General features: G+C 39.3%; 1 long non-coding RNA gene across 3 annotated transcripts in view; it reads left to right on the plus strand.

The window, feature by feature from the left end:
• LOC309671438 overlaps nucleotides 1-12927 on the plus strand; it is a 36112-nt gene extending 23185 nt beyond the window's left edge. For 2 of the 3 annotated variants that reach the window (XR_014269136.1, XR_014269138.1), the window contains 2 exons: nucleotides 4936-5027; nucleotides 8230-8251. This is a non-coding gene — a long non-coding RNA (uncharacterized lncRNA). Of the gene's footprint in view, nucleotides 1-4935; nucleotides 5028-8229; nucleotides 8252-12883 lie in introns of those variants that run through there. The other variant, XR_014269137.1, reaches the window with a different exon arrangement.
• Nucleotides 12928-13581: the final 654 nt, after the last annotated feature.

Consider the following 13581-nt stretch of genomic DNA (forward strand, 5'->3'; position numbering starts at 1 on the left):
ATCACGCCTGCAAAACTGAAATGGAAATGCGGTAAATGAATCAGAGCGGAGATACTGCTCAGCTACGGCAATGGAAATACAGCTTTCAGCCACAAAAGGGATCTGGTTTTCACTTGTCTTGATTTTTCCTTCTTCTAAACTGTGTTAATATTATGTCTTTTTTCAGCTTAAATTAATTTTAGTCTCTTGTGTTGGGAACAGCTTCTGATTTTAAGATGACTTTCACAAGAGTCTTAAGAGAGAGATTTACTCACTAAATGATACATGAAGACAGTAATGATTTCAGAGCGGTATGTCCTATTTTAGCTATTTCCACTATCAGGAAAAGATGGGTTGACCTACTTGTACGTTACAAAAATAGTCAAGGATCTTTAAATGAAATCAATCTCATTGAGCTGAACAGAAATGGAGAGGTGTAATGTGCTCATAGCATAACCCAGTTCGGTGCCCATCCTGGAAGTGGAAGCAGTAAAACCATCAGAGCACACCCATGGCGTGTTTTGCCCAACATGACCTGGGGATCATTGAAAAAATCTCAAAAACTTGTTTTTAAAAGCGTCATTCAAGTTCTAGGCCAAAGAGCACCTGTGAGGATTTTGGTGAGCATTACTCTGCGGACTTGAAGTAGAAGATGCGGACCAATAAACGAAACACAAAAAGAGGTGGATCAGGAATGATCAGAGATGTACTTGAAAGGATGAAGTGAACTATAGCTTCTCCAGCTAGAGAAAACTGAGGGGCTGCACAACAACATTCTAACAAATACCTGAAAACAAAGAAGGGAGTAATAGTTCCTTGGTTATGAGCTTGATTTGAGGCAGGGCAATGCCCAAATGACCTCTGAGGTCCCTTTCAGACCTTAGTGAAGGGATATGCTATGTGAGAATAAGCTTTCTGTAATGTTCTGGGAGCCTTCAGTAAAAACAGACAATAACGTCATCTAAAACTTAAAGTCTTTCAGGATGGTTCGCAAAACAGAAACCATAAATTTCCCACAAGATTTACATTTTTATTTTTTGACTTATATATTGGTTTCATCCCTAGGTAACCTCTGTACTTTCTGAAAAAATAAAAACACCACCAAAACCCCAAACAACAACAAACAAATAAAAAAAACAACCAAACCCACCAACTGTGTACTTTCTGAATTTAAACCATTCCACCAGCCTGCAGAGATTTGGTCCTTGCTTTATTCAAAACTGTGTGTTCTGAATCTCAGTGTTCCCAATCACTTCTGTTGTTCTGTTAACGTGCATGAAACCTTTTGAGTATCTCTATCATCATAACCTTTGTTCAAAATCTATGATTAAATTTATTATACCTCATTTATTTTGTCCTATTTGCTATTACTCTAAGGATCAATATTGGCTACTCTGCCTTGAAACTCTATTTTCTGCTCAAAGTCCCGTGTGCTACTAAGATATAGTTAGCTATGATAATGCGCAACTGAGAGCCTTTACACAGTGTAATAACTTCACTAGATGGCAGTGCAGAGAAATACTACTTTCTATAATTTTCTTTTTTAATAGGACAGTAAGGACTCTAATAGGACATCCCAGTAAGTACCACAGTTTATTAGTGTTGTCTGTGTAAACGCTAGATCACAAGACAGCAATGTTGTAGCCCCCACAAAAGTCTGGGGGCTTCTGCCCAGTTAAGTCTTCATGCAAATGGTTGCTAGAGCCTGGAGACGCACTCTTCCAGCACTAACAGCGAGCAGCAGAGTAACACATACTCATCTTTGAAGGTTTGTGTCACAAGTGCTCTTCCTCTGTCTTCATATACATGAATAAACATCACATTTCTATTGTCATAGTCACTAAAGCAATCCCAGAGAAAGAATTAATACCATTGTGCATTAACCATGGCCAGGACCAGAAAGGGTCTTTGCTCTGCTGCTGGTGGAGTGACGGACTGGACGAAACCCAGTGCAGATTTTAAGAAAGGGAACGGGAGCCTTCAACAAATGAAAGCCGACACTTTCTAGAAGCAGCACAAAACGGTTTCACAGCAATGTCATGAACAATTTTCTAATAAGCTCAACTGTACCATCGTCTTTCCTGAAATGTCAGGTCTGAGACACAGTCCCTCAAAGAATCATAACACTGATGACAAACATGATGAAGAAAATGACTGAAGAGTAGGAATCACTTGCTCACTCTTTCTAAGAGTTTTGTGAAGAGTACTGTCTGTATTCAGTAAAATATTTTTCATTCTTAAGAACTCTTAAAAACATGTTTGCTGGGAGAACTTAATACCCCTTACAGATGACTCAAGAAACAGGGCATAATTTTTTAGACTCCTGACAAAACTCCAAAACAAAATACTTCAAAAGCAGCAAGTTCTGCAGCTTCTAAGCTTCAAAGCCTTCAAAATTCAGTATTTTGAATACAGACAGCTCATGCCTGCCAGTCTTTAGAAATGAATACACCTGAATAAAAATAAAAATCCAGAATGGAGTGGATGATTTCAGCCAAGATCATGACTTCAATTAAAAGATTATCATTAAAATTCTCCAGAAACCATGGAGTTGTCTGGCTTTATTCATGATGTTCAGGAAACCCAAATTATCATCTAGTACAATAAGGAGATGGAAGAAGTTTGGTTTCTCGGTTTCTTCTAGCATCAGATGTAAAATAATATTTTCTAAGGTTTGTTCTTGGTTTTGGAGAAATGCTATCCAAAAAAATCAATTCTCTGCCTAAATCACTCTTTTCTGTACTATGTCTTGCCTTTATCTTAGCGATATCCAAGACTTTCTCCTTCGAGAGTGATACTTTGTCCTCTGACATCTCATCTGCTTGCTCACCAAACTGTTTGCAATAGCTAGCAGAGATTCAGGATATTGCAAGCGTTGATAAAAAACAAACCCAGTTCTGTTGCAAGTGACTTCTTGACTTATGCCTGCTAAGCATGAACCTCCATTCAAAGACTTGAACTTTTAAAGGCACGATTCTCTATATTTATTTTTGTGTAAATATGAGCAGATGAGAAACAATTCCTTATGGCATTCACTCTGTGAGAATTCCCTTACTTTTCCTCTTCGCTGGCCATTAAGAAACAGAAATACATGGAGGTGCAAAGCCCCAGGGTTTCGTTAGCGACACAGCGAGTTGGAATCTCTGCTCTGCAACTTGCACATGGCTCTGGTCAAACAAATGTACACAATACACAAGGCTGTCACATATAGTACAACTTGTTGCCTAAACCAACCCAATGAAAAATGAATGTGTGCTCCCTATGCATCAAGAGGTAGGTAAAAATAAGGAGTGGATTATGTATATTCTAGGAAAAAATACACTTCAGATTAACTTGGTGGATTTCCCCAAATTGAGATATTGTACATAAATTGCTACAGCTTGATGTGTTTGCGGAACTAAATACATTCAACAGAAACACAAAAGACCAATATGACAAAACAGTGATGGAACTTATCCTCACTCCAACCCCAGGTACAAGGAAGTAACCTTCTTTTATTATTAACATGCTGGATGCTCTGGGATGACCCCGATATGCAATGAGGTAGTTAGGTACCTTGGTAAGAAGCCAAAAGTCAAACAGCCTAGATACTAACAGAAGAGTCCTTTTAGTTTATTACACTCATTGTTTCTCTTTTTAAACTCTTAATTTAACCTTACACAAGAAAAATCTCAATTGCAAAATAAAGGTAACTGTTAGACCTTAACCTTACCCCTTTCCCAGACCTGCTTGTAAATCGAGGCACTGCGGATTTGCCTGGAAGCTGTGCCATCGTATTACTCTAATTAAGCAGCCTTCAAGTAAGTGGCCAGTCAGTATTGATTCATATGGGTCTCACTGCAATAAGTCACCACGATGTCTTAGGATGCTACTGATGTGAATATAATATCTAGACTTGCTGCGTCCACATTCACGCCAAATGAAGATTAAGAGCATAAAGAAATATTCACCTAGCTAGTTTCTTCAACTTAATGTACACATGACTGCATATAGAGCAGCTTCCCGTCCTTTTCAAAACAGTAAAAATAGTTCCCAGTCTACTTACTTTGCATTTAATTTCTCTTCACAGCACTTCAATCTTGTACTACCACAAAAATGTAGTGACCTACTTTTTCCTGAGGTTTAGAAGGAGGGCTTGCCTGATGGATACTGGTTAAATCTGACCATAACCTGCACAATACTCTGCTTGGAATGAGGACTGAAAATTGCTGTAGATAGTTATGCTAATGCATAATTACAATGAGATGCTCTCTTCCTTATCAATTTCAAACTATAACTGTCTAGATTTGATTAAATGCATTATTAGGTTAATTGGCACTTGCATATCAATATCTAAATTAAATTGATGTAACTGAGTAAGTTGCTCAGATTTCCTAGGAGTTTAAGCACATTTCTCTCTTCTCTAAAGGGAAGTAATGGTTTAATTGTCCAGTGTCTATAGGTGATTTTTGCCACAGCTTAGTTAGTTGATTAGCACCATAAAGACTATAGTCTATCAGCAGCATTAAAAGTTTACTACTGTTTGGTTTCCTATGGTTCCAACACAACTGAAATGAAAGAAAATTGTATTTGATACACTCTCTCTCTCTACACTTTGTGCTTACAACATACACGTTTCTACAATTTAACAAACTCCATGTGCTTATTTTGCAGCAGAAGTACAAATTTATTACTTATTATAAATAGTATTTATGTGGAAATGTTAAAAGGGGAAATAAAGACATGAAAATGAATTATTCATACAGTCATGTAACATTTTTTGGCTCAGTTCAGGTTGCATTGTCATGCAAAGCAACTCCTTAACTGTCTGTTATCCCACACTGCACAGTTTGTGTAAAATCTTTATGGCAAATCTCCTAAAGCCAGGGATCTGCCCTTACGTGTCAGTGCATTGGAAACTACATGGGCAAGAAGAGGTTGATGCATGATAATCATTTTCTTCTCCTCCTTTGGCAGTGAAGAAACTGGAGGCAGGATGAGCACGGGTTCCACCCAGCTGCGGCCCCAGGACGATCCGCCGTGTAGGGCAATTCTCAATGGCCAGTCTGGTAATTTTGCAATGGATTACACTTACATCTTTGAACTAACACGGATTAAATACTGGCAAATGAGGTGTTCATTACTTTGTTATCTTAGAAATTAGCGTATTTTTTGTTGCGTCTGTCCTGCCGCCACTATTCAGCCAAAGTAACCAGAGATTCCAGTGATATTTTAAAGCCTCTCAGTGTACAAGCTATTTTTATCCCCCACCAGGCCACCCAAAAGATTTCTGAAGCTCTAATTTAAAATGACTGCATATTTTTACAGCAATTGTACTATGCCTTGATCGGGTCCTGAAGCTTAAATAACAGTGAAATGGCGCTGAAGACAGGCTGTCAATTTACAAACTAAACTAAAGTTTTATACTTCAGTAAATCCTTGACCAAAGTGGATTATAACATAAAACTCTGACAGACACTTAGTTACAACATAAGCAGTGGAATAATAAGGCCCTATTTTTATTATCAATCCAAGACCAATTCTCTCTTAGAAATATATGTCATATCACAGCCTCCTGCTCAGATTTGTGTTATCTTTTCTAGTTAGTGTTTAAAAAGAAATATTAGAGTTAGAGATACCATAGCTTATTTAACTTTTTCGCTACCCTTTTCTTTAACCAGCAATAAAATTTGCAGTGCTGTGTTGCTTGCTATGGGCCCTAGATGGGAGTTTTCAGCTTGTACAGTCAGACTCTCTTTGTGTTTACTGTGTAAAACAGTTATTGCAGTATGTGGGAAGGAAAAGCCATCATTTTTGTGGAATCCAATGAATTGTATAAATTTTACTTCTGAATTGCTCTGGAAACTTGAAATTGTTACATAATTAAGAAACCCATTCAGATGTCTTTCCAGTCTTTCATTTTCTGTCTTTGATGCATTTGCCACTGGGTTTTTCACAGAATATTAAGCCTTCCATACGGTTTCATTTACATTTCTAACGCAAGAGACCTAGTTTGCCATGGTGTGTAGTTTAGGTCCCAATTGTAGGTCACATCTAACTAGGGGACAACTGGAAAATGAAAAAGTCCTAGCACCTCTGTGGTTAGCCCTGCTGAATAATTGCTGCAGTAGCTGAATTTCGCTGTACAGATGTTGGTAATTTGCTATTGAAAACCACCAGTATCAAACTGTCAGAGTCAAGAAATGGCTTTAATTATTTCCTCCCTGGAGCAGTAATAGCCATTACTTGAATACTGCCAAAGCTGGAATGTGTTTGTGCTGGTGATTTCTTAGCACATTCAGTGAAGGCAGCTTACCTGCACTTGCCAGCCCGCTGCTGTCGGAGATCTCCCTCGTTAGGGGAAACGCAGTACGGTGCGATTGCTTCGGCGGGGGCTGTATCATCTGGAGACCACCTTTGCAAACTTTTGTTATTTTCCCTGGCCACAAAAGACTAACATTGTTTTTCTGCTTCGTTGGGTACTGAAAATAGAAAATAAATCAGACAGAAAGCTCTTGGAAATAACGATACAGGAAAAAATCTTCTCTGTTAGGGAATCATTAAATAAAAAACATCAGAAGTTACAGAAATCTTGGTGGGAAAGTGCACTAAGAAAGAAGGTGAGGTCGGCAGGGCTATCACAGGAGTCTGCAAACACACTGCCCAGGCTTCTCATCCCTACTTGCAGCAATAGGCATAAATAAAACCATAGTCAAAACCACAGAGCTTAAAAAAAATTAAAAATTCAAGAGCAGGTCGAAATACTTTTTAACGGTTTATAGCAATTTTAACATTATTCTCTGTCCTTCTTCAAATAGATCCAAACCCCAGAAAAATTAAATACTGATGTTAATGTGAACATTTCCACAGGAGCTTGCAACAGGCTTTGGCTCGGACTTCAAAAGAATAAATAAAAGCCCTTGAAAATAACTCTTGGGCTGTGACTTCTCATTCCTCATTCCCATGCTGTATCGATTTGGGAAGACGATCTAACCTCTATACCCCTGAAAGTTATCTTGTCTCTGAAGTGGGATAAGGTTTTTCTCCCCAAATGATCGCAGGGCTTTTTTTGTCCCTCCGACAGGGGATATTAAGAAGTGCTGATGCAAAGTTTTCGTGAAATCTGGAGGAGTTTTTCTCCTAGAAGAGCAAGGAGTCACTAGGATGTTCGTGCACTAGCCATGCACTTGGCCAGCGATAAACTGCTCTTCCTTTGAAGTGCACGTTTCAGATATTTGTGCGTAGCTCTATATGCGTATTTTCCCACATGTAGTAACCTTTTCTTCTGCTGACTGCACATCACAGACTAGTGCAACATCACAAACACAGCATTAACGGTCTCTGGGTTGCTCAAGAAAGAAGGGTGGAAGGCTGGGAGAAGCAAAACATTGCTTGTAAAGAAGACAGAACACTGAGAGGAAAACCAGTCTAAATAAATATGTTGGGGTCCCTTTGTTTGGAAATATTTGCCAGCCAAAAAGTCTTTAAGTCATTAAGAACTCACCTCTAAGTTGTGCAACACGTTTGCTATTAACTTACGTAGTCTTTATAAGTACTACTAAGGAAGAGGTCCATAATGTTTTAACTACAGCCAAATTTTCCTTGACTTAGGGTTTGTTTTCTTTTGTCTCCTTTCTTTTAAGGTCAGCAATAAAAAATAGAGATCTTGAGAAAACACCAAAACCAATTACCACTTTAAAAGAAGCAGCTCAGAAAAAAAGAGAAAAATGGGTTTTCTTTGCATACCACTGAAATAAAGACCTACAGGTTCTGTTGAGTTTCTGATCAGGCAGTTAAGATACTTTTTCCAACCAAGCTTGTGCAATGACTATTTCTATGCGGTGCCCGCTTCTAATAGCGCTATCTACCAGTATCATAGGCTATTTGATCATTAACAGAAAAGATTATAGTAGTGGTTAATAGAGGTTTGTGATCAATAGCTATTAAAATTCTGCTGGTATCCCTCCACGATAGCTAAGAGCATAAATAACTAGTTACGAAATGCTCTCTAGTGTCTCTGCATGGGCAGGAATTGTTTCGATTGCAACAGGCATGTCTTGCGTGTGGCATATCTTAACCACAAAACTGATATCTATGTACAGAGTTTGGTGTCACCGACATTCAACTCACAGCTGAAACTATTTTGGAGTTTTGTTAAGAATGACAAGATTTGATGAATGGAGATTAATGGTTAAAATATTTCAGCCTTTCTAAGTCCTCGCACAACGTGATGGCAAATAAGCCTTCAAAGAGATTTATTTTTGTTCCTAGCAGCTGGATATCTAGAGCCTGCCGTTCCTGAGGGAGTCCCAGAGACCTACTTGATGATGGGAGTGTTTCACAGCTGTAAGAGACTCGGATTGTTAAACAATGACTTGAGCTGTAACATATTTTAGTGACTAGACTCTTAAAACCCTGAGGTTTTCTAATTGCCTACAGCCAGCCTGCTTATCGCTGGAAACCTGCGAGCTCCTATGTTCTAATGGGAGGCAGCGAAAGCCCGTCTGAAACATGTCCTTCAATTACAACTATTCCAGAAAAAAACACAAAACCAAACCCAACAGCAACCAACCCTTCCACCCCATTTTTGTGCTGTCAGAGGTGCAGGTGGGCCAGGGGGCTTGCCGACACGGGTAAGATGACACTGTTCCTGATGGACCCCTGCCAGGGTGCCGCTTCTTGAGTGCCGTTTGCGGAGGCACGGATGTGAACAAAACCCGTGATGAGAGTAATGGATAAATGGTGCGCACTGGTTCCTACAGAATAAAAAACAGCAAACGGCAGAGAAACCGTCGTGCAGCTCATTAAATCCTTCCCCAAGGTGCAAACAGCAGTGAGATTTATTCTGTTGTCAGTGGCAGGGTGAACTTCTCTTTAACCACCATGACGGTGCCAAAATTACAGCCGTAAGATCAGGCCCTGTGTATCATCTCTACAGAGTAGAAAACACCTGAAACGGGTATCACCAACGTCCTATTCTGCAAGGCATAATGGCAGTAATAGTATTAAAGGCCTTCACGGTCCAGAGAAAAATATTCCTTATTATCACTTACGCAGGAAAACAGGTGTGAAAATTAATTGTTTTTCCTACCCGCACAGAATATTTATTTGCAAGGTGATTACTCAATTACAAACATGTCCATTTTGAATTTGAATGAAAATTAAACTTGGACAATGCTAGAGAAACATTTGTGAAGTCATGTTCCCAAAAGTAGAGCTTTTGTAAAGCACTTTTTATAAGCCGCGTGCACGTTTAAAAATCACTTTGAAACACTCAAAGATTTAATTACAGGCTCTGTAGTGATCTATATTACCAGGCCTTGATTATTTTTGCAAAATATGCTACATTAACTTACATATGATAGGGTTGTAGATTTAAATAGCTTTAAAGTATTATAATTAAAATTAAATAACCATAAACAAAATTAATGAATAACATTTCCTGGTTCGTATCCCTAGTTTTTATGGACTCTATTCACTGGCTAATTAGTATGCCAAAAGTAGTAATTTTCTATCATGCAATCATAATCCAGAACGGCTGCACTTGTGGATATAACTCTGCTCAAAACCCAGATGACAGAGAATCAAACAACACAAAGTTCCAGTACTGCCTTGAAATAAAAAAAAAAAAAAAAAAAAATCTTACAATGAGTGCCTTACTTTTATAGAAGATAAATACATCAATAACTATTTTTAGGAAGCAAAAGAATCCTTGCTAAATCTGGCATGTTTCCAAAACTTACCTGTTAAAATAATCAAGACGGTTTACCAAATTTCTCATTCAGCTTGGGTTTTTTTCTGTGGAAAGACATTTGGGGGGATATTGTTTGCATTAAATGCATTTGCACTGTTTGCATTAAAAATATTATTCTGAAAAATCTGATTTTATCCTTATTTCAAGTAGGCAGTGACAAAAGTAGAATTAATCTACAATAGAAAGAGCGACACTTCCCCTGGAAAATTAATCTTTTTAGAACATCGTACCTAATTGCATATGATAAAACCTAGTGTGATATTTTGGGTCAACGTGAAACAGCATTTTGTTTGACCATAATTTATTATTCTCACCCTGTTTTGACACAGTTTAGTGCTACACGTGTTTTTAGCTAGTAATTTCCAGCGAGCATCATGCTGTCTTGCCTCAGTCATATACAGCATCTCGTCACACGATTCAAGTTTGATTTTTTTCTTCCCCAGAAATATAGATTATGTGGGATGTCTGACTTACTGTAAAAAGAATAATTTGCTTATATAATGCCAGTCAGTTTCCAGGCATCACATTTTAAAGGCAGAAAATCCCAATGATTTTGGATCAAAAAAAAATAATGCCAATAATGCCAACTTTGAAGCCATCAGCTTTCCTGTATCACTGTGCCAGGAATCAAACTGCTGGCACCACGCACATTCATAGGGGAAGAGAAACTGAGGGAATACAGAGAAACTTCAGCTCCAAAGGTGGATGAGATCAGTGTGTAAGAATTACCTGAGCAAAATAATCAAGTATAAAACAGTTAATCCTGTGAAAGCAGGGAGATACTTTACATGAAAGCCACACTTTAGAAATGCCACTGCTTGTTTACGTAGCATGAGTAAGTGGAATATCTCATGGCACTCTGTGGACTTTAAACATACGATAAGGGGATACTCTAGGAGGAAAAACGACAGTTTTACAGTCTCCCATTCCTACAGGGACAATACCGAACCCAGTTTTGCTCCAGGAAAGTCTTAAAATCCTCAGAAAAATCACACTTACGTGTTTTTCCAGAGTAGTTTGGCACACTTCTTTCCTGTATAGTTCTTGATAAAACGGAGTTACTGCCTTGATCCACGTGGCTGTGCCTGAAGCGAGAGGAAACCTTTCCTCCTAAGGTGGGAGTGAAGCTGTCACCTTCTCAAGAGGCTGCCTGCAGCTAGTGGCCACACAAGGCTGCTCAAAGCTGGTCCTCTCTCCTTTGCAAGACCTTGACAGCCATAAGAATGAAAACTAAAATAAAAACTCTCACCTATTTGAGGATGGAGAAGCAGGGGAGCCTTTCTTCCCGGTGGGTGCTTAGCTACTGCGTGTTCTAGTAACCACTGGCCTTCAGGTGGTTTTTCCCTTTAAGTGGTTAAGTGAAAATAGCTGTAGATAACGATGAATTTAATTTCCACCTGAAGCTTTTACAGGATCAGGTCTATAGGGAAGGAGATTCCAGTGAGTTCTCAGCTGCGGAAGGAGAGACAGGTGCAAGCTAAAAAAAAAAAAAAAAAAAGGCTTGTTATAATCACTCCTCTTCAACGCAGCTGGTTTAACAAGAGCACAGAGGTTTATTTGGACCACGCTTAGAAAATGGGAATTTCCATCTTTTTGTTCTCTTGTTAATGTACTGTGCAGAAAGGTCACTTGTTCTGGCAGTGGCTAATATCTGACATCTGAGCAGATCCTTAACGGGTGTTAAATTGCCATAGTTCAGTGGTATAAATAGCTACAGCAGCACTCACCGGCCGAGGATCCGCTCAAAAATGCTTTTGATTAATTTCCTGTTACCGGGTTGGTCTTCAAATGCCTCTAGATAACTTCCTGGCAGCGCAGTTAAAACCCCATTTGCAGAGTGGCGTTTCCATAGTTTTGCCTTTGATTCGCAAGCCAGCACTTGATCCTTTCTACTGATCATATTCACCCACCTCTGTCGGCGGCCTCGGCGGGGAGCTGACTGGAGAACCTTCCCAGTGCAAACTGTACTGACACCGTGCAGATGAGCGGTGGCATTAATGCCTCCTGTCCACCATCTGCTGATTTTTCCCTTGTGTATTTACCAGTCTGTGGAGTCCTGACCGTGTGCGGAAGGACTTCGTGTCCTTCTTTGGCACGGAGAGCTGGATGATATAAATATGCTGTTCCTTCACATCCCAGTATGCATTTATGGCTCTTAATTCTTAAAGGATTTGTTGTTCATTTACAATGGCAACTTTTCAGTAGCATTTGCACGACCAACAAATACCGATTAAAAACCAATTTTATTAAATCCTTAATGATTTTTTTCATGTGTGGTTATTTGGACTAAAACTGTTCAATTGCGGCATTTTATAGGAATTTGACTTTAAATACAGTTGTAACACAATTGGGATTTATAGTCGTAAGATCCATTTACTAGAAGCAGGTGAAGAAAGATGTATTTGAGCAGCAGAACCCAAAATTCGCACAGCGAACCTCTGAATAGGGTTGTCTTTTCTACAAGGTTGTAATACCAGGATTATGAGCTCAATTTTTCTGTCACCTACATGAGTTCTGATGAAGTGTAACTAAACTTGGTGAAGCTATTCTTCATGGAAAACACTTACCATCCTCAGGAGATTGCCAGCAAGTGATCTAGCTTTTGTATCCATGCCGTATGGCTGAGATTTTACTTCCAGTCATATGTAAAACTGCACAAACAAGACACGGTAGAAAAGGATCATTGCTTAAAAAACCAAGAAAAGCTAGGGAAAATCTTAGCAGCTTGAAGGAAGAGAGATGGAGATGCTTTCAGGGCTTGTTGGTGGAGTCTGGGTTCAGTCCCAGTGACCACCCACAGATAGGTATAGAGGTGGACCAGAGGCGGGACCCTGAACCAGCGGTTTAGGCGCAGTCCTTGTCACTTCTGTTTCCTGGCTGTTACTTCCAACCAATGCACTAGAAAGCAACTGACACAGACAGGGATAAGAGGGCAAAAAGGAAAAGACAGCATTTTGTGCCAGATTTTAGGCCACGTAGTGATAGTGTGGAGATGAAAAAGCGTTCACGTACCAACCTGCCTGTACTCCATCTGTTTGCAACAAGATACTCAGTCCCTGTGTAAGCAGAGGGAAAAGGGATAGGGGTTTTTTATTGCACATACATGTAGACTTTGAAAGGAGGAAACTAAGCAAGCTAAAATTAAATATAATTTTCTCTTTTTCCCCATAGACTCTGTCTGGATGGATGCCAAACCACATTTCGGAGGGGTGAGAAAGGCCCAACATCTGCTTCTGGTGTAACTGTTTGTATCTTCACTGTAGGAAAATTAGATTTGAAATAATCTCAAATTGTCTGACACCTGTATCCTATTAGAAGTGACACATGGAAACACCTTCAGCGTACCGAATTTAGCACCATGTCAACAGTTTAAAGTTAACAGGAAAAAAAATTGGTAAAAATCATTGCTTCACAGTTTCTGCTGAAACAGATCTTGTGTCATTTCACAGGATCACATTGTAAGCTTGATCCATAAAAGTAATGGGTTTTGAACCAGTAATTATAACATGGTTTGTGCCCCTAGCTATAGCTGCAGTTAAATTCAGCGTGCACCTCAAGGTGACCGGTATACTGTATTTTGAGCTCTGGAGGCACACCTATGGGTTCGGTGCCAGCCGACACCTCGAACATGGACACGCAGAGATTTCAGGGACTTTTTTTTCTGCAGTTCAGCTACAAATCTGAAGTTTAGCAACTTGCAGCTTATGAGAATAGCAAGCAGGTCGTATCTTATTTGTCTCAAGAAAGGGACTCAAATTCCTGCAACAGAAAATAAATCCTGCGTGGCATAGAGGTTTGCTAGTTTTTTGGACACGGAGAAAAACCAAAAGAATTCTGAAGTCAGGCAACTGGCTTTGCTATATCGCCTG

Source organism: Vanellus vanellus (genome assembly GCF_965231255.1).
Source record: "Vanellus vanellus genome assembly, chromosome: 4".
Lineage (NCBI taxonomy): Eukaryota > Metazoa > Chordata > Aves > Charadriiformes > Charadriidae > Vanellus > Vanellus vanellus.